The sequence below is a fragment of the Phyllobates terribilis genome, unplaced genomic scaffold (genome assembly GCF_046119375.1).
Source record: "Phyllobates terribilis strain yellow unplaced genomic scaffold, ASM4611937v1 Scaffold_38__1_contigs__length_12584779, whole genome shotgun sequence".
Lineage (NCBI taxonomy): Eukaryota > Metazoa > Chordata > Amphibia > Anura > Dendrobatidae > Phyllobates > Phyllobates terribilis.
In genome coordinates, this window is record NW_027362798.1 from 1,075,728 (window position 1) to 1,103,294 (window position 27,567).

Genomic DNA, 27,567 nt, shown 5'->3' on the forward strand with positions numbered 1-27,567 from the left:
TGTAGCAAACCAAAAAAGAAATTTTAAGCGCAGCAGAGTAACCAGCGCACATACCTGTTAGCTCAGGTGAGTTTAAAAGGCTGCTGTTGATAACAAGGGCATTTGCTAAATAGATGGTGTGTGTGCAACAATATACTGAAAGGTCAATTATATTGTGCAGCTTATCTCACCACCTGTAGTTATTTAGGTGAAAGCTCCAAAATGCTTGCCTAATATGTCTGTTTATCCAAAAGGAAGTAAAAAGGGAGAGCTAGAAAGATAGCATTGCATCACATTACATGGCAATGCAATGCACAGTTGCTGAAGTTGAACCAAAATGAGCTTGTAATCTGGCTTCTGCAACTTTGAACATGAAAAATCCAATGAGGAGAAGAAAAGCAAAGCCAAAGAGTCCATCCCAAAATCCGACAAACAAGCAAAATGAACAAAAAACATTGAATTCAATTCTTTCTGATTTTAGAAACTGCATTAAAGAAGGGGTGCACCGGTCCTGAAGATACTGCAATAACAGGTCAATGCGTGGAGTGGACAGAGCAAGCTCTTTTTCCATCTCCCTGTTCTAAAAATCCATTTAATATATGGTCCCCAGATAGGGGACGTATCAGATATTAAACTGATAAGAACAGATACTACACTTGATCTTAGCCAAAAGGCCGAGAAGCGATAACCAGAATTGGTTTCAAACTACGGAGCCACCCAAGGATCCTGAAAAGTCCATTTGTGGAGATGAGCTCCTGGACTCCCGTTAAGAAGACATGTTGTCAACCTCTAGATCCCTTACATGCCTGCACTTTTCGGCTTGCTGCTGCTGCAATCCACGCGTTTTAGATCTGCATAACTCCACCTCTTTAAACACAGCACCTTCACCCCCTGCTGTTCCCACCCGCCTCAACACCGTTGGAAGGGAGGAGAACCAATTAAGGCGGGGGGTGGGGTGGAACGAGCAGCTGTCTACCCTTAGCAGGAGGGCTCCTGATTACATACCTCTCCTGCTGCTGCTGCTGCTGGCTGTCCAGCAGCAGACTGAAGGTGGCTGCTGCTGTGCACAGGTATATAAAGGCTCAGAGCCTATTATGACACGCGCAGCCAGCGTTCCATTGCCACATTCCATCTACTGCAGGCAGGATACCTGGCTGGCTGAATGTCGCTGAGAAGCTCACAGAGACCGCCATAAGCAACAGTTTAACAGAATGCCACAGACTAATCAACCAAACTTTTTGGGTTGGGTTCTCTTTTATAGTCTGCAGGCATTAAATGAAAGAAGTCAGTGTTCCAGCAGAAGGAGACAACGTTTCAGAAAAGGCATTGTAGCAAACCAAAAAAGAAATTTTAAGCGCAGCAGAGTAACCAGCGCACATACCTGTTAGCTCAGGTGAGTTTAAAAGGCTGCTGTTGATAACAAGGGCATTTGCTAAATAGATGGTGTGTGTGCAACAATATACTGAAAGGTCAATTATATTGTGCAGCTTATCTCACCACCTGTAGTTATTTAGGTGAAAGCTCCAAAATGCTTGCCTAATATGTCTGTTTATCCAAAAGGAAGTAAAAAGGGAGAGCTAGAAAGATAGCATTGCATCACATTACATGGCAATGCAATGCACAGTTGCTGAAGTTGAACCAAAATGAGCTTGTAATCTGGCTTCTGCAACTTTGAACATGAAAAATCCAATGAGGAGAAGAAAAGCAAAGCCAAAGAGTCCATCCCAAAATCCGACAAACAAGCAAAATGAACAAAAAACATTGAATTCAATTCTTTCTGATTTTAGAAACTGCATTAAAGAAGGGGTGCACCGGTCCTGGAGATACTGCAATACCAGGTCAATGCGTGGAGTGGACAGAGCAAGCTCTTTTTCCATCTCCCTGTTCTAAAAATCCATTTAATATATGGTCCCCAGATAGGGGACGTATCAGATATTAAACTGATAAGAACAGATACTACACTTGATCTTAGCCAAAAGGCCGAGAAGCGATAACCAGAATTGGTTTCAAACTACGGAGCCACCCAAGGATCCTGAAAAGTCCATTTGTGGAGATGAGCTCCTGGACTCCCGTTAAGAAGACATGTTGTCAACCTCTAGATCCCTTACATGCCTGCACTTTTCGGCTTGCTGCTGCTGCAATCCACGCGTTTTAGATCTGCATAACTCCACCTCTTTAAACACAGCACCTTCACCCCCTGCTGTTCCCACCCGCCTCAACACCGTTGGAAGGGAGGAGAACCAATTAAGGCGGGGGGTGGGGTGGAACGAGCAGCTGTCTACCCTTAGCAGGAGGGCTCCTGATTACATACCTCTCCTGCTGCTGCTGCTGCTGGCTGTCCAGCAGCAGACTGAAGGTGGCTGCTGCTGTGCACAGGTATATAAAGGCTCAGAGCCTATTATGACACGCGCAGCCAGCGTTCCATTGCCACATTCCATCTACTGCAGGCAGGATACCTGGCTGGCTGAATGTCGCTGAGAAGCTCACAGAGACCGCCATAAGCAACAGTTTAACAGAATGCCACAGACTAATCAACCAAACTTTTTGGGTTGGGTTCTCTTTTATAGTCTGCAGGCATTAAATGAAAGAAGTCAGTGTTCCAGCAGAAGGAGACAACGTTTCAGAAAAGGCATTGTAGCAAACCAAAAAAGAAATTTTAAGCGCAGCAGAGTAACCAGCGCACATACCTGTTAGCTCAGGTGAGTTTAAAAGGCTGCTGTTGATAACAAGGGCATTTGCTAAATAGATGGTGTGTGTGCAACAATATACTGAAAGGTCAATTATATTGTGCAGCTTATCTCACCACCTGTAGTTATTTAGGTGAAAGCTCCAAAATGCTTGCCTAATATGTCTGTTTATCCAAAAGGAAGTAAAAAGGGAGAGCTAGAAAGATAGCATTGCATCACATTACATGGCAATGCAATGCACAGTTGCTGAAGTTGAACCAAAATGAGCTTGTAATCTGGCTTCTGCAACTTTGAACATGAAAAATCCAATGAGGAGAAGAAAAGCAAAGCCAAAGAGTCCATCCCAAAATCCGACAAACAAGCAAAATGAACAAAAAACATTGAATTCAATTCTTTCTGATTTTAGAAACTGCATTAAAGAAGGGGTGCACCGGTCCTGGAGATACTGCAATACCAGGTCAATGCGTGGAGTGGACAGAGCAAGCTCTTTTTCCATCTCCCTGTTCTAAAAATCCATTTAATATATGGTCCCCAGATAGGGGACGTATCAGATATTAAACTGATAAGAACAGATACTACACTTGATCTTAGCCAAAAGGCCGAGAAGCGATAACCAGAATTGGTTTCAAACTACGGAGCCACCCAAGGATCCTGAAAAGTCCATTTGTGGAGATGAGCTCCTGGACTCCCGTTAAGAAGACATGTTGTCAACCTCTAGATCCCTTACATGCCTGCACTTTTCGGCTTGCTGCTGCTGCAATCCACGCGTTTTAGATCTGCATAACTCCACCTCTTTAAACACAGCACCTTCACCCCCTGCTGTTCCCACCCGCCTCAACACCGTTGGAAGGGAGGAGAACCAATTAAGGCGGGGGGTGGGGTGGAACGAGCAGCTGTCTACCCTTAGCAGGAGGGCTCCTGATTACATACCTCTCCTGCTGCTGCTGCTGCTGCTGGCTGTCCAGCAGCAGACTGAAGGTGGCTGCTGCTGTGCACAGGTATATAAAGGCTCAGAGCCTATTATGACACGCGCAGCCAGCGTTCCATTGCCACATTCCATCTACTGCAGGCAGGATACCTGGCTGGCTGAATGTCGCTGAGAAGCTCACAGAGACCGCCATAAGCAACAGTTTAACAGAATGCCACAGACTAATCAACCAAACTTTTTGGGTTGGGTTCTCTTTTATAGTCTGCAGGCATTAAATGAAAGAAGTCAGTGTTCCAGCAGAAGGAGACAACGTTTCAGAAAAGGCATTGTAGCAAACCAAAAAAGAAATTTTAAGCGCAGCAGAGTAACCAGCGCACATACCTGTTAGCTCAGGTGAGTTTAAAAGGCTGCTGTTGATAACAAGGGCATTTGCTAAATAGATGGTGTGTGTGCAACAATATACTGAAAGGTCAATTATATTGTGCAGCTTATCTCACCACCTGTAGTTATTTAGGTGAAAGCTCCAAAATGCTTGCCTAATATGTCTGTTTATCCAAAAGGAAGTAAAAAGGGAGAGCTAGAAAGATAGCATTGCATCACATTACATGGCAATGCAATGCACAGTTGCTGAAGTTGAACCAAAATGAGCTTGTAATCTGGCTTCTGCAACTTTGAACATGAAAAATCCAATGAGGAGAAGAAAAGCAAAGCCAAAGAGTCCATCCCAAAATCCGACAAACAAGCAAAATGAACAAAAAACATTGAATTCAATTCTTTCTGATTTTAGAAACTGCATTAAAGAAGGGGTGCACCGGTCCTGGAGATACTGCAATACCAGGTCAATGCGTGGAGTGGACAGAGCAAGCTCTTTTTCCATCTCCCTGTTCTAAAAATCCATTTAATATATGGTCCCCAGATAGGGGACGTATCAGATATTAAACTGATAAGAACAGATACTACACTTGATCTTAGCCAAAAGGCCGAGAAGCGATAACCAGAATTGGTTTCAAACTACGGAGCCACCCAAGGATCCTGAAAAGTCCATTTGTGGAGATGAGCTCCTGGACTCCCGTTAAGAAGACATGTTGTCAACCTCTAGATCCCTTACATGCCTGCACTTTTCGGCTTGCTGCTGCTGCAATCCACGCGTTTTAGATCTGCATAACTCCACCTCTTTAAACACAGCACCTTCACCCCCTGCTGTTCCCACCCGCCTCAACACCGTTGGAAGGGAGGAGAACCAATTAAGGCGGGGGGTGGGGTGGAACGAGCAGCTGTCTACCCTTAGCAGGAGGGCTCCTGATTACATACCTCTCCTGCTGCTGCTGCTGCTGGCTGTCCAGCAGCAGACTGAAGGTGGCTGCTGCTGTGCACAGGTATATAAAGGCTCAGAGCCTATTATGACACGCGCAGCCAGCGTTCCATTGCCACATTCCATCTACTGCAGGCAGGATACCTGGCTGGCTGAATGTCGCTGAGAAGCTCACAGAGACCGCCATAAGCAACAGTTTAACAGAATGCCACAGACTAATCAACCAAACTTTTTGGGTTGGGTTCTCTTTTATAGTCTGCAGGCATTAAATGAAAGAAGTCAGTGTTCCAGCAGAGGGAGACAACGTTTCAGAAAAGGCATTGTAGCAAACCAAAAAAGAAATTTTAAGCGCAGCAGAGTAACCAGCGCACATACCTGTTAGCTCAGGTGAGTTTAAAAGGCTGCTGTTGATAACAAGGGCATTTGCTAAATAGATGGTGTGTGTGCAACAATATACTGAAAGGTCAATTATATTGTGCAGCTTATCTCACCACCTGTAGTTATTTAGGTGAAAGTTCCAAAATGCTTGCCTAATATGTCTGTTTATCCAAAAGGAAGTAAAAAGGGAGAGCTAGAAAGATAGCATTGCATCACATTACATGGCAATGCAATGCACAGTTGCTGAAGTTGAACCAAAATGAGCTTGTAATCTGGCTTCTGCAACTTTGAACATGAAAAATCCAATGAGGAGAAGAAAAGCAAAGCCAAAGAGTCCATCCCAAAATCCGACAAACAAGCAAAATGAACAAAAAACATTGAATTCAATTCTTTCTGATTTTAGAAACTGCATTAAAGAAGGGGTGCACCGGTCCTGGAGATACTGCAATACCAGGTCAATGCGTGGAGTGGACAGAGCAAGCTCTTTTTCCATCTCCCTGTTCTAAAAATCCATTTAATATATGGTCCCCAGATAGGGGACGTATCAGATATTAAACTGATAAGAACAGATTTTTTCTTTTTTTAAGCCCGAATTCGTGTACAAAACCCGAGTGCGCTTAAAAAAGTGACAAGTGCCACAAAAAAAGTGCACTAGGATGCTGGTCTAATTGAAACCCTCTCCAAAAGGAGAAGGGTCCCCCAAACCATTCCCCGTCCCTCCGAGCCAAAAGGCTACAGCGAGGAACAGGGACAAAAAGCCACCTCCAGCCGAAGCCAGAGGCGACCCAATCTTACCCCCAGCACCTGCCCGAGTTCTCACCCGAGCAAGGCACTGGGAGCCAAAGCCTGTGCTCCCCACCCGGAAGAGGGGAGCCAACAACACTCTCCTCCCGAAAGAGGAGAGCCAGGGGGGTTCAGGGGGGAGCGGAACCTGATGGCCACACACTCTCCCCCTAGACCTGCCAAGAGAGGAACCCGTAAGGGAACCGCATCCCGACAAAATCCTAGTAGGACGTGACACACGTGAATAAGTGGACACACAGTGACAAAGAAATTAAATAAATAGTGAAGGTTTCACAGTATAATACTGCCCAGACCTTCGACCGGGAATTGAAAAATTCCCCATCCTAAGGCCAGAAGGTCCGGAATAAGGGTGTGTGCGAAGAAAGAAAATTTGAAGTGCTTGTGCAAATGTGCCATAAACTCAAGTGGGGTTCCCAATCCCAGTGAGTTAAGGCACCCCAGGGTCACCACTCCTGGGGCACTTCACACTTCGGGCTTTCGATCTTCCCCGGCCCAATGGCGTCGATCCTGGGGGGCCATGCTTTCCACCAGATGACTATATTAGCCACCTGGGGTACTAACAAGCGCCTAAACCCCAGTGTGCATAATGTATCAATCTACTAGGGCGGCCAACATCCAAAACCGCCTTTTCGAAAGATACTACACTTGATCTTAGCCAAAAGGCCGAGAAGCGATAACCAGAATTGGTTTCAAACTACGGAGCCACCCAAGGATCCTGAAAAGTCCATTTGTGGAGATGAGCTCCTGGACTCCCGTTAAGAAGACATGTTGTCAACCTCTAGATCCCTTACATGCCTGCACTTTTCGGCTTGCTGCTGCTGCAATCCACGCGTTTTAGATCTGCATAACTCCACCTCTTTAAACACAGCACCTTCACCCCCTGCTGTTCCCACCCGCCTCAACACCGTTGGAAGGGAGGAGAACCAATTAAGGCGGGGGGTGGGGTGGAACGAGCAGCTGTTTACCCTTAGCAGGAGGGCTCCTGATTACATACCTCTCCTGCTGCTGCTGCTGCTGGCTGTCCAGCAGCAGACTGAAGGTGGCTGCTGCTGTGCACAGGTATATAAAGGCTCAGAGCCTATTATGACACGCGCAGCCAGCGTTCCATTGCCACATTCCATCTACTGCAGGCAGGATACCTGGCTGGCTGAATGTCGCTGAGAAGCTCACAGAGACCGCCATAAGCAACAGTTTAACAGAATGCCACAGACTAATCAACCAAACTTTTTGGGTTGGGTTCTCTTTTATAGTCTGCAGGCATTAAATGAAAGAAGTCAGTGTTCCAGCAGAAGGAGACAACGTTTCAGAAAAGGCATTGTAGCAAACCAAAAAAGAAATTTTAAGCGCAGCAGAGTAACCAGCGCACATACCTGTTAGCTCAGGTGAGTTTAAAAGGCTGCTGTTGATAACAAGGGCATTTGCTAAATAGATGGTGTGTGTGCAACAATATACTGAAAGGTCAATTATATTGTGCAGCTTATCTCACCACCTGTAGTTATTTAGGTGAAAGCTCCAAACTGCTTGCCTAATATGTCTGTTTATCCAAAAGGAAGTAAAAAGGGAGAGCTAGAAAGATAGCATTGCATCACATTACATGGCAATGCAATGCACAGTTGCTGAAGTTGAACCAAAATGAGCTTGTAATCTGGCTTCTGCAACTTTGAACATGAAAAATCCAATGAGGAGAAGAAAAGCAAAGCCAAAAAGTCCATCCCAAAATCCGACAAACAAGCAAAATGAACAAAAAACATTGAATTCAATTCTTTCTGATTTTAGAAACTGCATTAAAGAAGGGGTGCACCGGTCCTGGAGATACTGCAATACCAGGTCAATGCGTGGAGTGGACAGAGCAAGCTCTTTTTCCATCTCCCTGTTCTAAAAATCCATTTAATATATGGTCCCCAGATAGGGGACGTATCAGATATTAAACTGATAAGAACAGATACTACACTTGATCTTAGCCAAAAGGCCGAGAAGCGATAACCAGAATTGGTTTCAAACTACGGAGCCACCCAAGGATCCTGAAAAGTCCATTTGTGGAGATGAGCTCCTGGACTCCCGTTAAGAAGACATGTTGTCAACCTCTAGATCCCTTACATGCCTGCACTTTTCGGCTTGCTGCTGCTGCAATCCACGCGTTTTAGATCTGCATAACTCCACCTCTTTAAACACAGCACCTTCACCCCCTGCTGTTCCCACCCGCCTCAACACCGTTGGAAGGGAGGAGAACCAATTAAGGCGGGGGGTGGGGTGGAACGAGCAGCTGTCTACCCTTAGCAGGAGGGCTCCTGATTACATACCTCTCCTGCTGCTGCTGCTGCTGGCTGTCCAGCAGCAGACTGAAGGTGGCTGCTGCTGTGCACAGGTATATAAAGGCTCAGAGCCTATTATGACACGCGCAGCCAGCGTTCCGTTGCCACATTCCATCTACTGCAGGCAGGATACCTGGCTGGCTGAATGTCGCTGAGAAGCTCACAGAGACCGCCATAAGCAACAGTTTAACAGAATGCCACAGACTAATCAACCAAACTTTTTGGGTTGGGTTCTCTTTTATAGTCTGCAGGCATTAAATGAAAGAAGTCAGTGTTCCAGCAGAAGGAGACAACGTTTCAGAAAAGGCATTGTAGCAAACCAAAAAAGAAATTTTAAGCGCAGCAGAGTAACCAGCGCACATACCTGTTAGCTCAGGTGAGTTTAACAGGCTGCTGTTGATAACAAGGGCATTTGCTAAATAGATGGTGTGTGTGCAACAATATACTGAAAGGTCAATTATATTGTGCAGCTTATCTCACCACCTGTAGTTATTTAGGTGAAAGCTCCAAAATGCTTGCCTAATATGTCTGTTTATCCAAAAGGAAGTAAAAAGGGAGAGCTAGAAAGATAGCATTGCATCACATTACATGGCAATGCAATGCACAGTTGCTGAAGTTGAACCAAAATGAGCTTGTAATCTGGCTTCTGCAACTTTGAACATGAAAAATCCAATGAGGAGAAGAAAAGCAAAGCCAAAGAGTCCATCCCAAAATCCGACAAACAAGCAAAATGAACAAAAAACATTGAATTCAATTCTTTCTGATTTTAGAAACTGCATTAAAGAAGGGGTGCACCGGTCCTGGAGATACTGCAATACCAGGTCAATGCGTGGAGTGGACAGAGCAAGCTCTTTTTCCATCTCCCTGTTCTAAAAATCCATTTAATATATGGTCCCCAGATAGGGGACGTATCAGATATTAAACTGATAAGAACAGATACTACACTTGATCTTAGCCAAAAGGCCGAGAAGCGATAACCAGAATTGGTTTCAAACTACGGAGCCACCCAAGGATCCTGAAAAGTCCATTTGTGGAGATGAGCTCCTGGACTCCCGTTAAGAAGACATGTTGTCAACCTCTAGATCCCTTACATGCCTGCACTTTTCGGCTTGCTGCTGCTGCAATCCACGCGTTTTAGATCTGCATAACTCCACCTCTTTAAACACAGCACCTTCACCCCCTGCTGTTCCCACCCGCCTCAACACCGTTGGAAGGGAGGAGAACCAATTAAGGCGGGGGGTGGGGTGGAACGAGCAGCTGTCTACCCTTAGCAGGAGGGCTCCTGATTACATACCTCTCCTGCTGCTGCTGCTGCTGGCTGTCCAGCAGCAGACTGAAGGTGGCTGCTGCTGTGCACAGGTATATAAAGGCTCAGAGCCTATTATGACACGCGCAGCCAGCGTTCCGTTGCCACATTCCATCTACTGCAGGCAGGATACCTGGCTGGCTGAATGTCGCTGAGAAGCTCACAGAGACCGCCATAAGCAACAGTTTAACAGAATGCCACAGACTAATCAACCAAACTTTTTGGGTTGGGTTCTCTTTTATAGTCTGCAGGCATTAAATGAAAGAAGTCAGTGTTCCAGCAGAAGGAGACAACGTTTCAGAAAAGGCATTGTAGCAAACCAAAAAAGAAATTTTAAGCGCAGCAGAGTAACCAGCGCACATACCTGTTAGCTCAGGTGAGTTTAAAAGGCTGCTGTTGATAACAAGGGCATTTGCTAAATAGATGGTGTGTGTGCAACAATATACTGAAAGGTCAATTATATTGTGCAGCTTATCTCACCACCTGTAGTTATTTAGGTGAAAGCTCCAAAATGCTTGCCTAATATGTCTGTTTATCCAAAAGGAAGTAAAAAGGGAGAGCTAGAAAGATAGCATTGCATCACATTACATGGCAATGCAATGCACAGTTGCTGAAGTTGAACCAAAATGAGCTTGTAATCTGGCTTCTGCAACTTTGAACATGAAAAATCCAATGAGGAGAAGAAAAGCAAAGCCAAAGAGTCCATTCCAAAATCCGACAAACAAGCAAAATGAACAAAAAACATTGAATTCAATTCTTTCTGATTTTAGAAACTGCATTAAAGAAGGGGTGCACCGGTCCTGGAGATACTGCAATACCAGGTCAATGCGTGGAGTGGACAGAGCAAGCTCTTTTTCCATCTCCCTGTTCTAAAAATCCATTTTATATATGGTCCCCAGATAGGGGACGTATCAGATATTAAACTGATAAGAACAGATACTACACTTGATCTTAGCCAAAAGGCCGAGAAGCGATAACCAGAATTGGTTTCAAACTACGGAGCCACCCAAGGATCCTGAAAAGTCCATTTGTGGAGATGAGCTCCTGGACTCCCGTTAAGAAGACATGTTGTCAACCTCTAGATCCCTTACATGCCTGCACTTTTCGGCTTGCTGCTGCTGCAATCCACGCGTTTTAGATCTGCATAACTCCACCTCTTTAAACACAGCACCTTCACCCCCTGCTGTTCCCACCCGCCTCAACACCGTTGGAAGGGAGGAGAACCAATTAAGGCGGGGGGTGGGGTCGAACGAGCAGCTGTCTACCCTTAGCAGGAGGGCTCCTGATTACATACCTCTCCTGCTGCTGCTGCTGCTGGCTGTCCAGCAGCAGACTGAAGGTGGCTGCTGCTGTGCACAGGTATATAAAGGCTCAGAGCCTATTATGACACGCGCAGCCAGCGTTCCATTGCCACATTCCATCTACTGCAGGCAGGATACCTGGCTGGCTGAATGTCGCTGAGAAGCTCACAGAGACCGCCATAAGCAACAGTTTAACAGAATGCCACAGACTAATCAACCAAACTTTTTGGGTTGGGTTCTCTTTTATAGTCTGCAGGCATTAAATGAAAGAAGTCAGTGTTCCAGCAGAAGGAGACAACGTTTCAGAAAAGGCATTGTAGCAAACCAAAAAAGAAATTTTAAGCGCAGCAGAGTAACCAGCGCACATACCTGTTAGCTCAGGTGAGTTTAAAAGGCTGCTGTTGATAACAAGGGCATTTGCTAAATAGATGGTGTGTGTGCAACAATATACTGAAAGGTCAATTATATTGTGCAGCTTATCTCACCACCTGTAGTTATTTAGGTGAAAGCTCCAAAATGCTTGCCTAATATGTCTGTTTATCCAAAAGGAAGTAAAAAGGGAGAGCTAGAAAGATAGCATTGCATCACATTACATGGCAATGCAATGCACAGTTGCTGAAGTTGAACCAAAATGAGCTTGTAATCTGGCTTCTGCAACTTTGAACATGAAAAATCCAATGAGGAGAAGAAAAGCAAAGCCAAAGAGTCCATCCCAAAATCCGACAAACAAGCAAAATGAACAAAAAACATTGAATTCAATTCTTTCTGATTTTAGAAACTGCATTAAAGAAGGGGTGCACCGGTCCTGGAGATACTGCAATACCAGGTCAATGCGTGGAGTGGACAGAGCAAGCTCTTTTTCCATCTCCCTGTTCTAAAAATCCATTTAATATATGGTCCCCAGATAGGGGACGTATCAGATATTAAACTGATAAGAACAGATACTACACTTGATCTTAGCCAAAAGGCCGAGAAGCGATAACCAGAATTGGTTTCAAACTACGGAGCCACCCAAGGATCCTGAAAAGTCCATTTGTGGAGATGAGCTCCTGGACTCCCGTTAAGAAGACATGTTGTCAACCTCTAGATCCCTTACATGCCTGCACTTTTTGGCTTGCTGCTGCTGCAATCCACGCGTTTTAGATCTGCATAACTCCACCTCTTTAAACACAGCACCTTCACCCCCTGCTGTTCCCACCCGCCTCAACACCGTTGGAAGGGAGGAGAACCAATTAAGGCGGGGGGTGGGGTCGAACGAGCAGCTGTCTACCCTTAGCAGGAGGGCTCCTGATTACATACCTCTCCTGCTGCTGCTGCTGCTGGCTGTCCAGCAGCAGACTGAAGGTGGCTGCTGCTGTGCACAGGTATATAAAGGCTCAGAGCCTATTATGACACGCGCAGCCAGCGTTCCATTGCCACATTCCATCTACTGCAGGCAGGATACCTGGCTGGCTGAATGTCGCTGAGAAGCTCACAGAGACCGCCATAAGCAACAGTTTAACAGAATGCCACAGACTAATCAACCAAACTTTTTGGGTTGGGTTCTCTTTTATAGTCTGCAGGCATTAAATGAAAGAAGTCAGTGTTCCAGCAGAAGGAGACAACGTTTCAGAAAAGGCATTGTAGCAAACCAAAAAAGAAATTTTAAGCGCAGCAGAGTAACCAGCGCACATACCTGTTAGCTCAGGTGAGTTTAAAAGGCTGCTGTTGATAACAAGGGCATTTGCTAAATAGATGGTGTGTGTGCAACAATATACTGAAAGGTCAATTATATTGTGCAGCTTATCTCACCACCTGTAGTTATTTAGGTGAAAGCTCCAAAATGCTTGCCTAATATGTCTGTTTATCCAAAAGGAAGTAAAAAGGGAGAGCTAGAAAGATAGCATTGCATCACATTACATGGCAATGCAATGCACAGTTGCTGAAGTTGAACCAAAATGAGCTTGTAATCTGGCTTCTGCAACTTTGAACATGAAAAATCCAATGAGGAGAAGAAAAGCAAAGCCAAAGAGTCCATCCCAAAATCCGACAAACAAGCAAAATGAACAAAAAACATTGAATTCAATTCTTTCTGATTTTAGAAACTGCATTAAAGAAGGGGTGCACCGGTCCTGGAGATACTGCAATACCAGGTCAATGCGTGGAGTGGACAGAGCAAGCTCTTTTTCCATCTCCCTGTTCTAAAAATCCATTTAATATATGGTCCCCAGATAGGGGACGTATCAGATATTAAACTGATAAGAACAGATACTACACTTGATCTTAGCCAAAAGGCCGAGAAGCGATAACCAGAATTGGTTTCAAACTACGGAGCCACCCAAGGATCCTGAAAAGTCCATTTGTGGAGATGAGCTCCTGGACTCCCGTTAAGAAGACATGTTGTCAACCTCTAGATCCCTTACATGCCTGCACTTTTCGGCTTGCTGCTGCTGCAATCCACGCGTTTTAGATCTGCATAACTCCACCTCTTTAAACACAGCACCTTCACCCCCTGCTGTTCCCACCCGCCTCAACACCGTTGGAAGGGAGGAGAACCAATTAAGGCGGGGGGTGGGGTGGAACGAGCAGCTGTCTACCCTTAGCAGGAGGGCTCCTGATTACATACCTCTCCTGCTGCTGCTGCTGCTGGCTGTCCAGCAGCAGACTGAAGGTGGCTGCTGCTGTGCACAGGTATATAAAGGCTCAGAGCCTATTATGACACGCGCAGCCAGCGTTCCATTGCCACATTCCATCTACTGCAGGCAGGATACCTGGCTGGCTGAATGTCGCTGAGAAGCTCACAGAGACCGCCATAAGCAACAGTTTAACAGAATGCCACAGACTAATCAACCAAACTTTTTGGGTTGGGTTCTCTTTTATAGTCTGCAGGCATTAAATGAAAGAAGTCAGTGTTCCAGCAGAAGGAGACAACGTTTCAGAAAAGGCATTGTAGCAAACCAAAAAAGAAATTTTAAGCGCAGCAGAGTAACCAGCGCACATACCTGTTAGCTCAGGTGAGTTTAAAAGGCTGCTGTTGATAACAAGGGCATTTGCTAAATAGATGGTGTGTGTGCAACAATATACTGAAAGGTCAATTATATTGTGCAGCTTATCTCACCACCTGTAGTTATTTAGGTGAAAGCTCCAAAATGCTTGCCTAATATGTCTGTTTATCCAAAAGGAAGTAAAAAGGGAGAGCTAGAAAGATAGCATTGCATCACATTACATGGCAATGCAATGCACAGTTGCTGAAGTTGAACCAAAATGAGCTTGTAATCTGGCTTCTGCAACTTTGAACATGAAAAATCCAATGAGGAGAAGAAAAGCAAAGCCAAAGAGTCCATCCCAAAATCCGACAAACAAGCAAAATGAACAAAAAACATTGAATTCAATTCTTTCTGATTTTAGAAACTGCATTAAAGAAGGGGTGCACCGGTCCTGGAGATACTGCAATACCAGGTCAATGCGTGGAGTGGACAGAGCAAGCTCTTTTTCCATCTCCCTGTTCTAAAAATCCATTTAATATATGGTCCCCAGATAGGGGACGTATCAGATATTAAACTGATAAGAACAGATACTACACTTGATCTTAGCCAAAAGGCCGAGAAGCGATAACCAGAATTGGTTTCAAACTACGGAGCCACCCAAGGATCCTGAAAAGTCCATTTGTGGAGATGAGCTCCTGGACTCCCGTTAAGAAGACATGTTGTCAACCTCTAGATCCCTTACATGCCTGCACTTTTCGGCTTGCTGCTGCTGCAATCCACGCGTTTTAGATCTGCATAACTCCACCTCTTTAAACACAGCACCTTCACCCCCTGCTGTTCCCACCCGCCTCAACACCGTTGGAAGGGAGGAGAACCAATTAAGGCGGGGGGTGGGGTGGAACGAGCAGCTGTCTACCCTTAGCAGGAGGGCTCCTGATTACATACCTCTCCTGCTGCTGCTGCTGCTGGCTGTCCAGCAGCAGACTGAAGGTGGCTGCTGCTGTGCACAGGTATATAAAGGCTCAGAGCCTATTATGACACGCGCAGCCAGCGTTCCATTGCCACATTCCATCTACTGCAGGCAGGATACCTGGCTGGCTGAATGTCGCTGAGAAGCTCACAGAGACCGCCATAAGCAACAGTTTAACAGAATGCCACAGACTAATCAACCAAACTTTTTGGGTTGGGTTCTCTTTTATAGTCTGCAGGCATTAAATGAAAGAAGTCAGTGTTCCAGCAGAAGGAGACAACGTTTCAGAAAAGGCATTGTAGCAAACCAAAAAAGAAATTTTAAGCGCAGCAGAGTAACCAGCGCACATACCTGTTAGCTCAGGTGAGTTTAAAAGGCTGCTGTTGATAACAAGGGCATTTGCTAAATAGATGGTGTGTGTGCAACAATATACTGAAAGGTCAATTATATTGTGCAGCTTATCTCACCACCTGTAGTTATTTAGGTGAAAGCTCCAAAATGCTTGCCTAATATGTCTGTTTATCCAAAAGGAAGTAAAAAGGGAGAGCTAGAAAGATAGCATTGCATCACATTACATGGCAATGCAATGCACAGTTGCTGAAGTTGAACCAAAATGAGCTTGTAATCTGGCTTCTGCAACTTTGAACATGAAAAATCCAATGAGGAGAAGAAAAGCAAAGCCAAAGAGTCCATCCCAAAATCCGACAAACAAGCAAAATGAACAAAAAACATTGAATTCAATTCTTTCTGATTTTAGAAACTGCATTAAAGAAGGGGTGCACCGGTCCTGGAGATACTGCAATACCAGGTCAATGCGTGGAGTGGACAGAGCAAGCTCTTTTTCCATCTCCCTGTTCTAAAAATCCATTTAATATATGGTCCCCAGATAGGGGACGTATCAGATATTAAACTGATAAGAACAGATACTACACTTGATCTTAGCCAAAAGGCCGAGAAGCGATAACCAGAATTGGTTTCAAACTACGGAGCCACCCAAGGATCCTGAAAAGTCCATTTGTGGAGATGAGCTCCTGGACTCCCGTTAAGAAGACATGTTGTCAACCTCTAGATCCCTTACATGCCTGCACTTTTCGGCTTGCTGCTGCTGCAATCCACGCGTTTTAGATCTGCATAACTCCACCTCTTTAAACACAGCACCTTCACCCCCTGCTGTTCCCACCCGCCTCAACACCGTTGGAAGGGAGGAGAACCAATTAAGGCGGGGGGTGGGGTGGAACGAGCAGCTGTCTACCCTTAGCAGGAGGGCTCCTGATTACATACCTCTCCTGCTGCTGCTGCTGCTGGCTGTCCAGCAGCAGACTGAAGGTGGCTGCTGCTGTGCACAGGTATATAAAGGCTCAGAGCCTATTATGACACGCGCAGCCAGCGTTCCATTGCCACATTCCATCTACTGCAGGCAGGATACCTGGCTGGCTGAATGTCGCTGAGAAGCTCACAGAGACCGCCATAAGCAACAGTTTAACAGAATGCCACAGACTAATCAACCAAACTTTTTGGGTTGGGTTCTCTTTTATAGTCTGCAGGCATTAAATGAAAGAAGTCAGTGTTCCAGCAGAAGGAGACAACGTTTCAGAAAAGGCATTGTAGCAAACCAAAAAAGAAATTTTAAGCGCAGCAGAGTAACCAGCGCACATACCTGTTAGCTCAGGTGAGTTTAAAAGGCTGCTGTTGATAACAAGGGCATTTGCTAAATAGATGGTGTGTGTGCAACAATATACTGAAAGGTCAATTATATTGTGCAGCTTATCTCACCACCTGTAGTTATTTAGGTGAAAGCTCCAAAATGCTTGCCTAATATGTCTGTTTATCCAAAAGGAAGTAAAAAGGGAGAGCTAGAAAGATAGCATTGCATCACATTACATGGCAATGCAATGCACAGTTGCTGAAGTTGAACCAAAATGAGCTTGTAATCTGGCTTCTGCAACTTTGAACATGAAAAATCCAATGAGGAGAAGAAAAGCAAAGCCAAAGAGTCCATCCCAAAATCCGACAAACAAGCAAAATGAACAAAAAACATTGAATTCAATTCTTTCTGATTTTAGAAACTGCATTAAAGAAGGGGTGCACCGGTCCTGGAGATACTGCAATACCAGGTCAATGCGTGGAGTGGACAGAGCAAGCTCTTTTTCCATCTCCCTGTTCTAAAAATCCATTTAATATATGGTCCCCAGATAGGGGACGTATCAGATATTAAACTGATAAGAACAGATACTACACTTGATCTTAGCCAAAAGGCCGAGAAGCGATAACCAGAATTGGTTTCAAACTACGGAGCCACCCAAGGATCCTGAAAAGTCCATTTGTGGAGATGAGCTCCTGGACTCCCGTTAAGAAGACATGTTGTCAACCTCTAGATCCCTTACATGCCTGCACTTTTCGGCTTGCTGCTGCTGCAATCCACGCGTTTTAGATCTGCATAACTCCACCTCTTTAAACACAGCACCTTCACCCCCTGCTGTTCCCACCCGCCTCAACACCGTTGGAAGGGAGGAGAACCAATTAAGGCGGGGGGTGGGGTGGAACGAGCAGCTGTCTACCCTTAGCAGGAGGGCTCCTGATTACATACCTCTCCTGCTGCTGCTGCTGCTGGCTGTCCAGCAGCAGACTGAAGGTGGCTGCTGCTGTGCACAGGTATATAAAGGCTCAGAGCCTATTATGACACGCGCAGCCAGCGTTCCATTGCCACATTCCATCTACTGCAGGCAGGATACCTGGCTGGCTGAATGTCGCTGAGAAGCTCACAGAGACCGCCATAAGCAACAGTTTAACAGAATGCCACAGACTAATCAACCAAACTTTTTGGGTTGGGTTCTCTTTTATAGTCTGCAGGCATTAAATGAAAGAAGTCAGTGTTCCAGCAGAAGGAGACAACGTTTCAGAAAAGGCATTGTAGCAAACCAAAAAAGAAATTTTAAGCGCAGCAGAGTAACCAGCGCACATACCTGTTAGCTCAGGTGAGTTTAAAAGGCTGCTGTTGATAACAAGGGCATTTGCTAAATAGATGGTGTGTGTGCAACAATATACTGAAAGGTCAATTATATTGTGCAGCTTATCTCACCACCTGTAGTTATTTAGGTGAAAGCTCCAAAATGCTTGCCTAATATGTCTGTTTATCCAAAAGGAAGTAAAAAGGGAGAGCTAGAAAGATAGCATTGCATCACATTACATGGCAATGCAATGCACAGTTGCTGAAGTTGAACCAAAATGAGCTTGTAATCTGGCTTCTGCAACTTTGAACATGAAAAATCCAATGAGGAGAAGAAAAGCAAAGCCAAAGAGTCCATCCCAAAATCCGACAAACAAGCAAAATGAACAAAAAACATTGAATTCAATTCTTTCTGATTTTAGAAACTGCATTAAAGAAGGGGTGCACCGGTCCTGGAGATACTGCAATACCAGGTCAATGCGTGGAGTGGACAGAGCAAGCTCTTTTTCCATCTCCCTGTTCTAAAAATCCATTTAATATATGGTCCCCAGATAGGGGACGTATCAGATATTAAACTGATAAGAACAGATTTTTTTTTTTTTTTTTGAAAGCCCGAATTCGTGTACAAAACCCGAGTGCGCTTAAAAAAGTGACAAGTGCCACAAAAAAAGTGCACTAGGATGCTGGTCTTCTTGAAACCCTCTCCAAAAGGAGAAGGGTCCCCCAAACCATTCCCCGTCCCTCCGAGCCAAAAGGCCACAGCGAGGAACAGGGACAAAAAGCCACCTCCAGCCGAAGCCAGAGGCGACCCAATCTTACCCCCAGCAACTGCCCGAGTTCTCACCCGAGCAAGGCACTGGGAGCCAAAGACTGTGCTCCCCTCCCGGAAGAGGGGAGCCAACAACGCTCTCCTCCCGAAAGAGGAGAGCCAGGGGGTTCAGGGGGGAGCGGAACCTGATGGCCACACACTCCCCCCCTAGACCTGCCAAGAGAGGAACCCGTAAGGGAACCGCATCCCGACAAAATCCTAGTAGGACGTGACACACGTGAATAAGTGGACACACAGTGACAAAGAAATTAAATAAATAGTGAAGGTTTCACAGTATAATACTGCCCGGACCTTCGACCGGGAATTGAAAAATTCCCCATCCTAAGGCCAGAAGGCCCGGAATAAGGGTGTGTGCGAAGAAAGAAAATTTGAAGTGCTTGTGCAAATGTACCATAAACTCAAGTGGGGTTCCCAATCCCAGTGAGTTAAGGCACCCCAGGGTCACCACTCCTGGGGCACTTCACACTTCGGGCTTTCGATCTTCCCCGGCCCAATGGCGTCGATCCAGGGGGGCCATGCTTTCCACCAGATGACTATATTAGCCACCTGGCGTACTAACAAGCGCCTAAACCCCAGTGTGCATAATGTATCAATCTACTAGGGTGGCCAACATCCAAAACCGCCTTTTCGAAAGATACTACACTTGATCTTAGCCAAAAGGCCGAGAAGCGATAACCAGAATTGGTTTCAAACTACGGAGCCACCCAAGGATCCTGAAAAGTCCATTTGTGGAGATGAGCTCCTGGACTCCCGTTAAGAAGACATGTTGTCAACCTCTAGATCCCTTACATGCCTGCACTTTTCGGCTTTTTGCTGCTGCAATCCACGCGTTTTAGATCTGCATAACTCCACCTCTTTAAACACAGCACCTTCACCCCCTGCTGTTCCCACCCGCCTCAACACCGTTGGAAGGGAGGAGAACCAATTAAGGCGGGGGGTGGGGTGGAACGAGCAGCTGTCTACCCTTAGCAGGAGGGCTCCTGATTACATACCTCTCCTGCTGCTGCTGCTGCTGGCTGTCCAGCAGCAGACTGAAGGTGGCTGCTGCTGTGCACAGGTATATAAAGGCTCAGAGCCTATTATGACACGCGCAGCCAGCGTTCCATTGCCACATTCCATCTACTGCAGGCAGGATACCTGGCTGGCTGAATGTCGCTGAGAAGCTCACAGAGACCGCCATAAGCAACAGTTTAACAGAATGCCACAGACTAATCAACCAAACTTTTTGGGTTGGGTTCTCTTTTATAGTCTGCAGGCATTAAATGAAAGAAGTCAGTGTTCCAGCAGAAGGAGACAACGTTTCAGAAAAGGCATTGTAGCAAACCAAAAAAGAAATTTTAAGCGCAGCAGAGTAACCAGCGCACATACCTGTTAGCTCAGGTGAGTTTAAAAGGCTGCTGTTGATAACAAGGGCATTTGCTAAATAGATGGTGTGTGTGCAACAATATACTGAAAGGTCAATTATATTGTGCAGCTTATCTCACCACCTGTAGTTATTTAGGTGAAAGCTCCAAAATGCTTGCCTAATATGTCTGTTTATCCAAAAGGAAGTAAAAAGGGAGAGCTAGAAAGATAGCATTGCATCACATTACATGGCAATGCAATGCACAGTTGCTGAAGTTGAACCAAAATGAGCTTGTAATCTGGCTTCTGCAACTTTGAACATGAAAAATCCAATGAGGAGAAGAAAAGCAAAGCCAAAGAGTCCATCCCAAAATCCGACAAACAAGCAAAATGAACAAAAAACATTGAATTCAATTCTTTCTGATTTTAGAAACTGCATTAAAGAAGGGGTGCACCGGTCCTGGAGATACTGCAATACCAGGTCAATGCGTGGAGTGGACAGAGCAAGCTCTTTTTCCATCTCCCTGTTCTAAAAATCCATTTAATATATGGTCCCCAGATAGGGGACGTATCAGATATTAAACTGATAAGAACAGATACTACACTTGATCTTAGCCAAAAGGCCGAGAAGCGATAACCAGAATTGGTTTCAAACTACGGAGCCACCCAAGGATCCTGAAAAGTCCATTTGTGGAGATGAGCTCCTGGACTCCCGTTAAGAAGACATGTTGTCAACCTCTAGATCCCTTACATGCCTGCACTTTTCGGCTTGCTGCTGCTGCAATCCACGCGTTTTAGATCTGCATAACTCCACCTCTTTAAACACAGCACCTTCACCCCCTGCTGTTCCCACCCGCCTCAACACCGTTGGAAGGGAGGAGAACCAATTAAGGCGGGGGGTGGGGTGGAACGAGCAGCTGTCTACCCTTAGCAGGAGGGCTCCTGATTACATACCTCTCCTGCTGCTGCTGCTGCTGGCTGTCCAGCAGCAGACTGAAGGTGGCTGCTGCTGTGCACAGGTATATAAAGGCTCAGAGCCTATTATGACACGCGCAGCCAGCGTTCCATTGCCACATTCCATCTACTGCAGGCAGGATACCTGGCTGGCTGAATGTCGCTGAGAAGCTCACAGAGACCGCCATAAGCAACAGTTTAACAGAATGCCACAGACTAATCAACCAAACTTTTTGGGTTGGGATCTCTTTTATAGTCTGCAGGCATTAAATGAAAGAAGTCAGTGTTCCAGCAGAAGGAGACAACGTTTCAGAAAAGGCATTGTAGCAAACCAAAAAAGAAATTTTAAGCGCAGCAGAGTAACCAGCGCACATACCTGTTAGCTCAGGTGAGTTTAAAAGGCTGCTGTTGATAACAAGGGCATTTGCTAAATAGATGGTGTGTGTGCAACAATATACTGAAAGGTCAATTATATTGTGCAGCTTATCTCACCACCTGTAGTTATTTAGGTGAAAGCTCCAAAATGCTTGCCTAATATGTCTGTTTATCCAAAAGGAAGTAAAAAGGGAGAGCTAGAAAGATAGCATTGCATCACATTACATGGCAATGCAATGCACAGTTGCTGAAGTTGAACCAAAATGAGCTTGTAATCTGGCTTCTGCAACTTTGAACATGAAAAATCCAATGAGGAGAAGAAAAGCAAAGCCAAAGAGTCCATCCCAAAATCCGACAAACAAGCAAAATGAACAAAAAACATTGAATTCAATTCTTTCTGATTTTAGAAACTGCATTAAAGAAGGGGTGCACCGGTCCTGGAGATACTGCAATACCAGGTCAATGCGTGGAGTGGACAGAGCAAGCTCTTTTTCCATCTCCCTGTTCTAAAAATCCATTTAATATATGGTCCCCAGATAGGGGACGTATCAGATATTAAACTGATAAGAACAGATACTACACTTGATCTTAGCCAAAAGGCCGAGAAGCGATAACCAGAATTGGTTTCAAACTACGGAGCCACCCAAGGATCCTGAAAAGTCCATTTGTGGAGATGAGCTCCTGGACTCCCGTTAAGAAGACATGTTGTCAACCTCTAGATCCCTTACATGCCTGCACTTTTCGGCTTGCTGCTGCTGCTGCAATCCACGCGTTTTAGATCTGCATAACTCCACCTCTTTAAACACAGCACCTTCACCCCCTGCTGTTCCCACCCGCCTCAACACCGTTGGAAGGGAGGAGAACCAATTAAGGCGGGGGGTGGGGTGGAACGAGCAGCTGTCTACCCTTAGCAGGAGGGCTCCTGATTACATACCTCTCCTGCTGCTGCTGCTGCTGGCTGTCCAGCAGCAGACTGAAGGTGGCTGCTGCTGTGCACAGGTATATAAAGGCTCAGAGCCTATTATGACACGCGCAGCCAGCGTTCCATTGCCACATTCCATCTACTGCAGGCAGGATACCTGGCTGGCTGAATGTCGCTGAGAAGCTCACAGAGACCGCCATAAGCAACAGTTTAACAGAATGCCACAGACTAATCAACCAAACTTTTTGGGTTGGGTTCTCTTTTATAGTCTGCAGGCATTAAATGAAAGAAGTCAGTGTTCCAGCAGAAGGAGACAACGTTTCAGAAAAGGCATTGTAGCAAACCAAAAAAGAAATTTTAAGCGCAGCAGAGTAACCAGCGCACATACCTGTTAGCTCAGGTGAGTTTAAAAGGCTGCTGTTGATAACAAGGGCATTTGCTAAATAGATGGTGTGTGTGCAACAATATACTGAAAGGTCAATTATATTGTGCAGCTTATCTCACCACCTGTAGTTATTTAGGTGAAAGCTCCAAAATGCTTGCCTAATATGTCTGTTTATCCAAAAGGAAGTAAAAAGGGAGAGCTAGAAAGATAGCATTGCATCACATTACATGGCAATGCAATGCACAGTTGCTGAAGTTGAACCAAAATGAGCTTGTAATCTGGCTTCTGCAACTTTGAACATGAAAAATCCAATGAGGAGAAGAAAAGCAAAGCCAAAGAGTCCATCCCAAAATCCGACAAACAAGCAAAATGAACAAAAAACATTGAATTCAATTCTTTCTGATTTTAGAAACTGCATTAAAGAAGGGGTGCACCGGTCCTGGAGATACTGCAATACCAGGTCAATGCATGGAGTGGACAGAGCAAGCTCTTTTTCCATCTCCCTGTTCTAAAAATCCATTTAATATATGGTCCCCAGATAGGGGACGTATCAGATATTAAACTGATAAGAACAGATACTACACTTGATCTTAGCCAAAAGGCCGAGAAGCGATAACCAGAATTGGTTTCAAACTACGGAGCCACCCAAGGATCCTGAAAAGTCCATTTGTGGAGATGAGCTCCTGGACTCCCGTTAAGAAGACATGTTGTCAACCTCTAGATCCCTTACATGCCTGCACTTTTCGGCTTGCTGCTGCTGCAATCCACGCGTTTTAGATCTGCATAACTCCACCTCTTTAAACACAGCACCTTCACCCCCTGCTGTTCCCACCCGCCTCAACACCGTTGGAAGGGAGGAGAACCAATTAAGGCGGGGGGTGGGGTGGAACTAGCAGCTGTCTACCCTTAGCAGGAGGGCTCCTGATTACATACCTCTCCTGCTGCTGCTGCTGCTGGCTGTCCAGCAGCAGACTGAAGGTGGCTGCTGCTGTGCACAGGTATATAAAGGCTCAGAGCCTATTATGACACGCGCAGCCAGCGTTCCATTGCCACATTCCATCTACTGCAGGCAGGATACCTGGCTGGCTGAATGTCGCTGAGAAGCTCACAGAGACCGCCATAAGCAACAGTTTAACAGAATGCCACAGACTAATCAACCAAACTTTTTGGGTTGGGTTCTCTTTTATAGTCTGCAGGCATTAAATGAAAGAAGTCAGTGTTCCAGCAGAAGGAGACAACGTTTCAGAAAAGGCATTGTAGCAAACCAAAAAAGAAATTTTAAGCGCAGCAGAGTAACCAGCGCACATACCTGTTAGCTCAGGTGAGTTTAAAAGGCTGCTGTTGATAACAAGGGCATTTGCTAAATAGATGGTGTGTGTGCAACAATATACTGAAAGGTCAATTATATTGTGCAGCTTATCTCACCACCTGTAGTTATTTAGGTGAAAGCTCCAAAATGCTTGCCTAATATGTCTGTTTATCCAAAAGGAAGTAAAAAGGGAGAGCTAGAAAGATAGCATTGCATCACATTACATGGCAATGCAATGCACAGTTGCTGAAGTTGAACCAAAATGAGCTTGTAATCTGGCTTCTGCAACTTTGAACATGAAAAATCCAATGAGGAGAAGAAAAGCAAAGCCAAAGAGTCCATCCCAAAATCCGACAAACAAGCAAAATGAACAAAAAACATTGAATTCAATTCTTTCTGATTTTAGAAACTGCATTAAAGAAGGGGTGCACCGGTCCTGGAGATACTGCAATACCAGGTCAATGCGTGGAGTGGACAGAGCAAGCTCTTTTTCCATCTCCCTGTTCTAAAAATCCATTTAATATATGGTCCCCAGATAGGGGACGTATCAGATATTAAACTGATAAGAACAGATACTACACTTGATCTTAGCCAAAAGGCCGAGAAGCGATAACCAGAATTGGTTTCAAACTACGGAGCCACCCAAGGATCCTGAAAAGTCCATTTGTGGAGATGAGCTCCTGGACTCCCGTTAAGAAGACATGTTGTCAACCTCTAGATCCCTTACATGCCTGCACTTTTCGGCTTGCTGCTGCTGCTGCAATCCACGCGTTTTAGATCTGCATAACTCCACCTCTTTAAACACAGCACCTTCACCCCCTGCTGTTCCCACCCGCCTCAACACCGTTGGAAGGGAGGAGAACCAATTAAGGCGGGGGGTGGGGTGGAACGAGCAGCTGTCTACCCTTAGCAGGAGGGCTCCTGATTACATACCTCTCCTGCTGCTGCTGCTGCTGGCTGTCCAGCAGCAGACTGAAGGTGGCTGCTGCTGTGCACAGGTATATAAAGGCTCAGAGCCTATTATGACACGCGCAGCCAGCGTTCCATTGCCACATTCCATCTACTGCAGGCAGGATACCTGGCTGGCTGAATGTCGCTGAGAAGCTCACAGAGACCGCCATAAGCAACAGTTTAACAGAATGCCACAGACTAATCAACCAAACTTTTTGGGTTGGGTTCTCTTTTATAGTCTGCAGGCATTAAATGAAAGAAGTCAGTGTTCCAGCAGAAGGAGACAACGTTTCAGAAAAGGCATTGTAGCAAACCAAAAAAGAAATTTTAAGCGCAGCAGAGTAACCAGCGCACATACCTGTTAGCTCAGGTGAGTTTAAAAGGCTGCTGTTGATAACAAGGGCATTTGCTAAATAGATGGTGTGTGTGCAACAATATACTGAAAGGTCAATTATATTGTGCAGCTTATCTCACCACCTGTAGTTATTTAGGTGAAAGCTCCAAAATGCTTGCCTAATATGTCTGTTTATCCAAAAGGAAGTAAAAAGGGAGAGCTAGAAAGATAGCATTGCATCACATTACATGGCAATGCAATGCACAGTTGCTGAAGTTGAACCAAAATGAGCTTGTAATCTGGCTTCTGCAACTTTGAACATGAAAAATCCAATGAGGAGAAGAAAAGCAAAGCCAAAGAGTCCATCCCAAAATCCGACAAACAAGCAAAATGAACAAAAAACATTGAATTCAATTCTTTCTGATTTTAGAAACTGCATTAAAGAAGGGGTGCACCGGTCCTGGAGATACTGCAATACCAGGTCAATGCGTGGAGTGGACAGAGCAAGCTCTTTTTCCATCTCCCTGTTCTAAAAATCCATTTAATATATGGTCCCCAGATAGGGGACGTATCAGATATTAAACTGATAAGAACAGATACTACACTTGATCTTAGCCAAAAGGCCGAGAAGCGATAATCAGAATTGGTTTCAAACTACGGAGCCACCCAAGGATCCTGAAAAGTCCATTTGTGGAGATGAGCTCCTGGACTCCCGTTAAGAAGACATGTTGTCAACCTCTAGATCCCTTACATGCCTGCACTTTTCGGCTTGCTGCTGCTGCAATCCACGCGTTTTAGATCTGCATAACTCCACCTCTTTAGACACAGCACCTTCACCCCCTGCTGTTCCCACCCGCCTCAACACCGTTGGAAGGGAGGAGAACCAATTAAGGCGGGGGGTGGGGTGGAACGAGCAGCTGTCTACCCTTAGCAGGAGGGCTCCTGATTACATACCTCTCCTGCTGCTGCTGCTGCTGGCTGTCCAGCAGCAGACTGAAGGTGGCTGCTGCTGTGCACAGGTATATAAAGGCTCAGAGCCTATTATGACACGCGCAGCCAGCGTTCCATTGCCACATTCCATCTACTGCAGGCAGGATACCTGGCTGGCTGAATGTCGCTGAGAAGCTCACAGAGACCGCCATAAGCAACAGTTTAACAGAATGCCACAGACTAATCAACCAAACTTTTTGGGTTGGGTTCTCTTTTATAGTCTGCAGGCATTAAATGAAAGAAGTCAGTGTTCCAGCAGAAGGAGACAACGTTTCAGAAAAGGCATTGTAGCAAACCAAAAAAGAAATTTTAAGCGCAGCAGAGTAACCAGCGCACATACCTGTTAGCTCAGGTGAGTTTAAAAGGCTGCTGTTGATAACAAGGGCATTTGCTAAATAGATGGTGTGTGTGCAACAATATACTGAAAGGTCAATTATATTGTGCAGCTTATCTCACCACCTGTAGTTATTTAGGTGAAAGCTCCAAAATGCTTGCCTAATATGTCTGTTTATCCAAAAGGAAGTAAAAAGGGAGAGCTAGAAAGATAGCATTGCATCACATTACATGGCAATGCAATGCACAGTTGCTGAAGTTGAACCAAAATGAGCTTGTAATCTGGCTTCTGCAACTTTGAACATGAAAAATCCAATGAGGAGAAGAAAAGCAAAGCCAAAGAGTCCATCCCAAAATCCGACAAACAAGCAAAATGAACAAAAAACATTGAATTCAATTCTTTCTGATTTTAGAAACTGCATTAAAGAAGGGGTGCACCGGTCCTGGAGATACTGCAATACCAGGTCAATGCGTGGAGTGGACAGAGCAAGCTCTTTTTCCATCTCCCTGTTCTAAAAATCCATTTAATATATGGTCCCCAGATAGGGGACGTATCAGATATTAAACTGATAAGAACAGATTTTTTGATTGAATATATCTTTTATTAGCACAAAAAATAAGTTAACAGACAGTGTACAGTGCCGCAGCCCAGTACACACAGAATTCTACATCATATTTACATAGCATGAGGATACGACGCACTAACTAGACACATCACACCCCTATGCTACACAAAACACTCAATCTGAAAGAAAAAGCATGTCAATCAATACAGTACGACGAACCGTGATAAGGGATGGGGATTGGGAAAAAGTGGATGGGGAGGGGAAAATCACAGGCCCGAAGCTTTATTGAAAGACAAGACACATAAGGGGAGAGGGGGAGGAGGGGTTTAGTCCTCGTCCTCGTCCTCCGGACCGTCCATGATGGAATAGTCTCTGAGCAGGCTGT

General features: G+C 45.2%; 18 non-coding genes and 4 pseudogenes across 18 annotated transcripts; all 22 read right to left on the reverse strand.

The window, feature by feature from the left end:
• Positions 1-474: 474 nt before the first annotated feature.
• Positions 475-665, reverse strand: LOC141183212 (U2 spliceosomal RNA). The gene has a single exon (XR_012258211.1). It is a non-coding gene; the product is annotated as a U2 spliceosomal RNA (small nuclear RNA).
• Positions 666-1,780: 1,115 nt separating this feature from the next.
• Positions 1,781-1,971, reverse strand: LOC141183856 (U2 spliceosomal RNA). The gene has a single exon (XR_012258669.1). It is a non-coding gene; the product is annotated as a U2 spliceosomal RNA (small nuclear RNA).
• Positions 1,972-3,086: 1,115 nt separating this feature from the next.
• LOC141183868 (U2 spliceosomal RNA) lies at positions 3,087-3,277 on the reverse strand. Its single transcript, XR_012258680.1, has one exon. It is a non-coding gene; the product is annotated as a U2 spliceosomal RNA (small nuclear RNA).
• Positions 3,278-4,395: 1,118 nt separating this feature from the next.
• LOC141183880 (U2 spliceosomal RNA) lies at positions 4,396-4,586 on the reverse strand. The gene has a single exon (XR_012258691.1). It is a non-coding gene; the product is annotated as a U2 spliceosomal RNA (small nuclear RNA).
• A 1,115-nt stretch (positions 4,587-5,701) lies between these two features.
• On the reverse strand, positions 5,702-5,909 carry LOC141183324 (U2 spliceosomal RNA; annotated as a pseudogene).
• A 762-nt stretch (positions 5,910-6,671) lies between these two features.
• LOC141183545 (U2 spliceosomal RNA) lies at positions 6,672-6,763 on the reverse strand (annotated as a pseudogene).
• Positions 6,764-7,878: 1,115 nt separating this feature from the next.
• LOC141183894 (U2 spliceosomal RNA) lies at positions 7,879-8,069 on the reverse strand. Its single transcript, XR_012258703.1, has one exon. It is a non-coding gene; the product is annotated as a U2 spliceosomal RNA (small nuclear RNA).
• Positions 8,070-9,184: 1,115 nt separating this feature from the next.
• Positions 9,185-9,375, reverse strand: LOC141183906 (U2 spliceosomal RNA). The gene has a single exon (XR_012258714.1). It is a non-coding gene; the product is annotated as a U2 spliceosomal RNA (small nuclear RNA).
• Positions 9,376-10,490: 1,115 nt separating this feature from the next.
• LOC141183171 (U2 spliceosomal RNA) lies at positions 10,491-10,681 on the reverse strand. Its single transcript, XR_012258174.1, has one exon. It is a non-coding gene; the product is annotated as a U2 spliceosomal RNA (small nuclear RNA).
• Positions 10,682-11,796: 1,115 nt separating this feature from the next.
• Positions 11,797-11,987, reverse strand: LOC141183918 (U2 spliceosomal RNA). Its single transcript, XR_012258725.1, has one exon. It is a non-coding gene; the product is annotated as a U2 spliceosomal RNA (small nuclear RNA).
• Positions 11,988-13,102: 1,115 nt separating this feature from the next.
• LOC141183930 (U2 spliceosomal RNA) lies at positions 13,103-13,293 on the reverse strand. The gene has a single exon (XR_012258736.1). It is a non-coding gene; the product is annotated as a U2 spliceosomal RNA (small nuclear RNA).
• Positions 13,294-14,408: 1,115 nt separating this feature from the next.
• LOC141183942 (U2 spliceosomal RNA) lies at positions 14,409-14,599 on the reverse strand. The gene has a single exon (XR_012258747.1). It is a non-coding gene; the product is annotated as a U2 spliceosomal RNA (small nuclear RNA).
• A 1,115-nt stretch (positions 14,600-15,714) lies between these two features.
• On the reverse strand, positions 15,715-15,905 carry LOC141183955 (U2 spliceosomal RNA). Its single transcript, XR_012258758.1, has one exon. It is a non-coding gene; the product is annotated as a U2 spliceosomal RNA (small nuclear RNA).
• A 1,115-nt stretch (positions 15,906-17,020) lies between these two features.
• LOC141183967 (U2 spliceosomal RNA) lies at positions 17,021-17,211 on the reverse strand. The gene has a single exon (XR_012258769.1). It is a non-coding gene; the product is annotated as a U2 spliceosomal RNA (small nuclear RNA).
• Positions 17,212-18,326: 1,115 nt separating this feature from the next.
• LOC141183418 (U2 spliceosomal RNA) lies at positions 18,327-18,507 on the reverse strand (annotated as a pseudogene).
• Positions 18,508-19,316: 809 nt separating this feature from the next.
• LOC141183532 (U2 spliceosomal RNA) lies at positions 19,317-19,392 on the reverse strand (annotated as a pseudogene).
• A 1,115-nt stretch (positions 19,393-20,507) lies between these two features.
• Positions 20,508-20,698, reverse strand: LOC141183979 (U2 spliceosomal RNA). Its single transcript, XR_012258780.1, has one exon. It is a non-coding gene; the product is annotated as a U2 spliceosomal RNA (small nuclear RNA).
• Positions 20,699-21,813: 1,115 nt separating this feature from the next.
• LOC141183991 (U2 spliceosomal RNA) lies at positions 21,814-22,004 on the reverse strand. Its single transcript, XR_012258791.1, has one exon. It is a non-coding gene; the product is annotated as a U2 spliceosomal RNA (small nuclear RNA).
• A 1,118-nt stretch (positions 22,005-23,122) lies between these two features.
• On the reverse strand, positions 23,123-23,313 carry LOC141183135 (U2 spliceosomal RNA). The gene has a single exon (XR_012258141.1). It is a non-coding gene; the product is annotated as a U2 spliceosomal RNA (small nuclear RNA).
• Positions 23,314-24,428: 1,115 nt separating this feature from the next.
• Positions 24,429-24,619, reverse strand: LOC141184004 (U2 spliceosomal RNA). The gene has a single exon (XR_012258803.1). It is a non-coding gene; the product is annotated as a U2 spliceosomal RNA (small nuclear RNA).
• A 1,118-nt stretch (positions 24,620-25,737) lies between these two features.
• On the reverse strand, positions 25,738-25,928 carry LOC141184017 (U2 spliceosomal RNA). Its single transcript, XR_012258815.1, has one exon. It is a non-coding gene; the product is annotated as a U2 spliceosomal RNA (small nuclear RNA).
• Positions 25,929-27,043: 1,115 nt separating this feature from the next.
• On the reverse strand, positions 27,044-27,236 carry LOC141183280 (U2 spliceosomal RNA). Its single transcript, XR_012258273.1, has one exon. It is a non-coding gene; the product is annotated as a U2 spliceosomal RNA (small nuclear RNA).
• Positions 27,237-27,567: the final 331 nt, after the last annotated feature.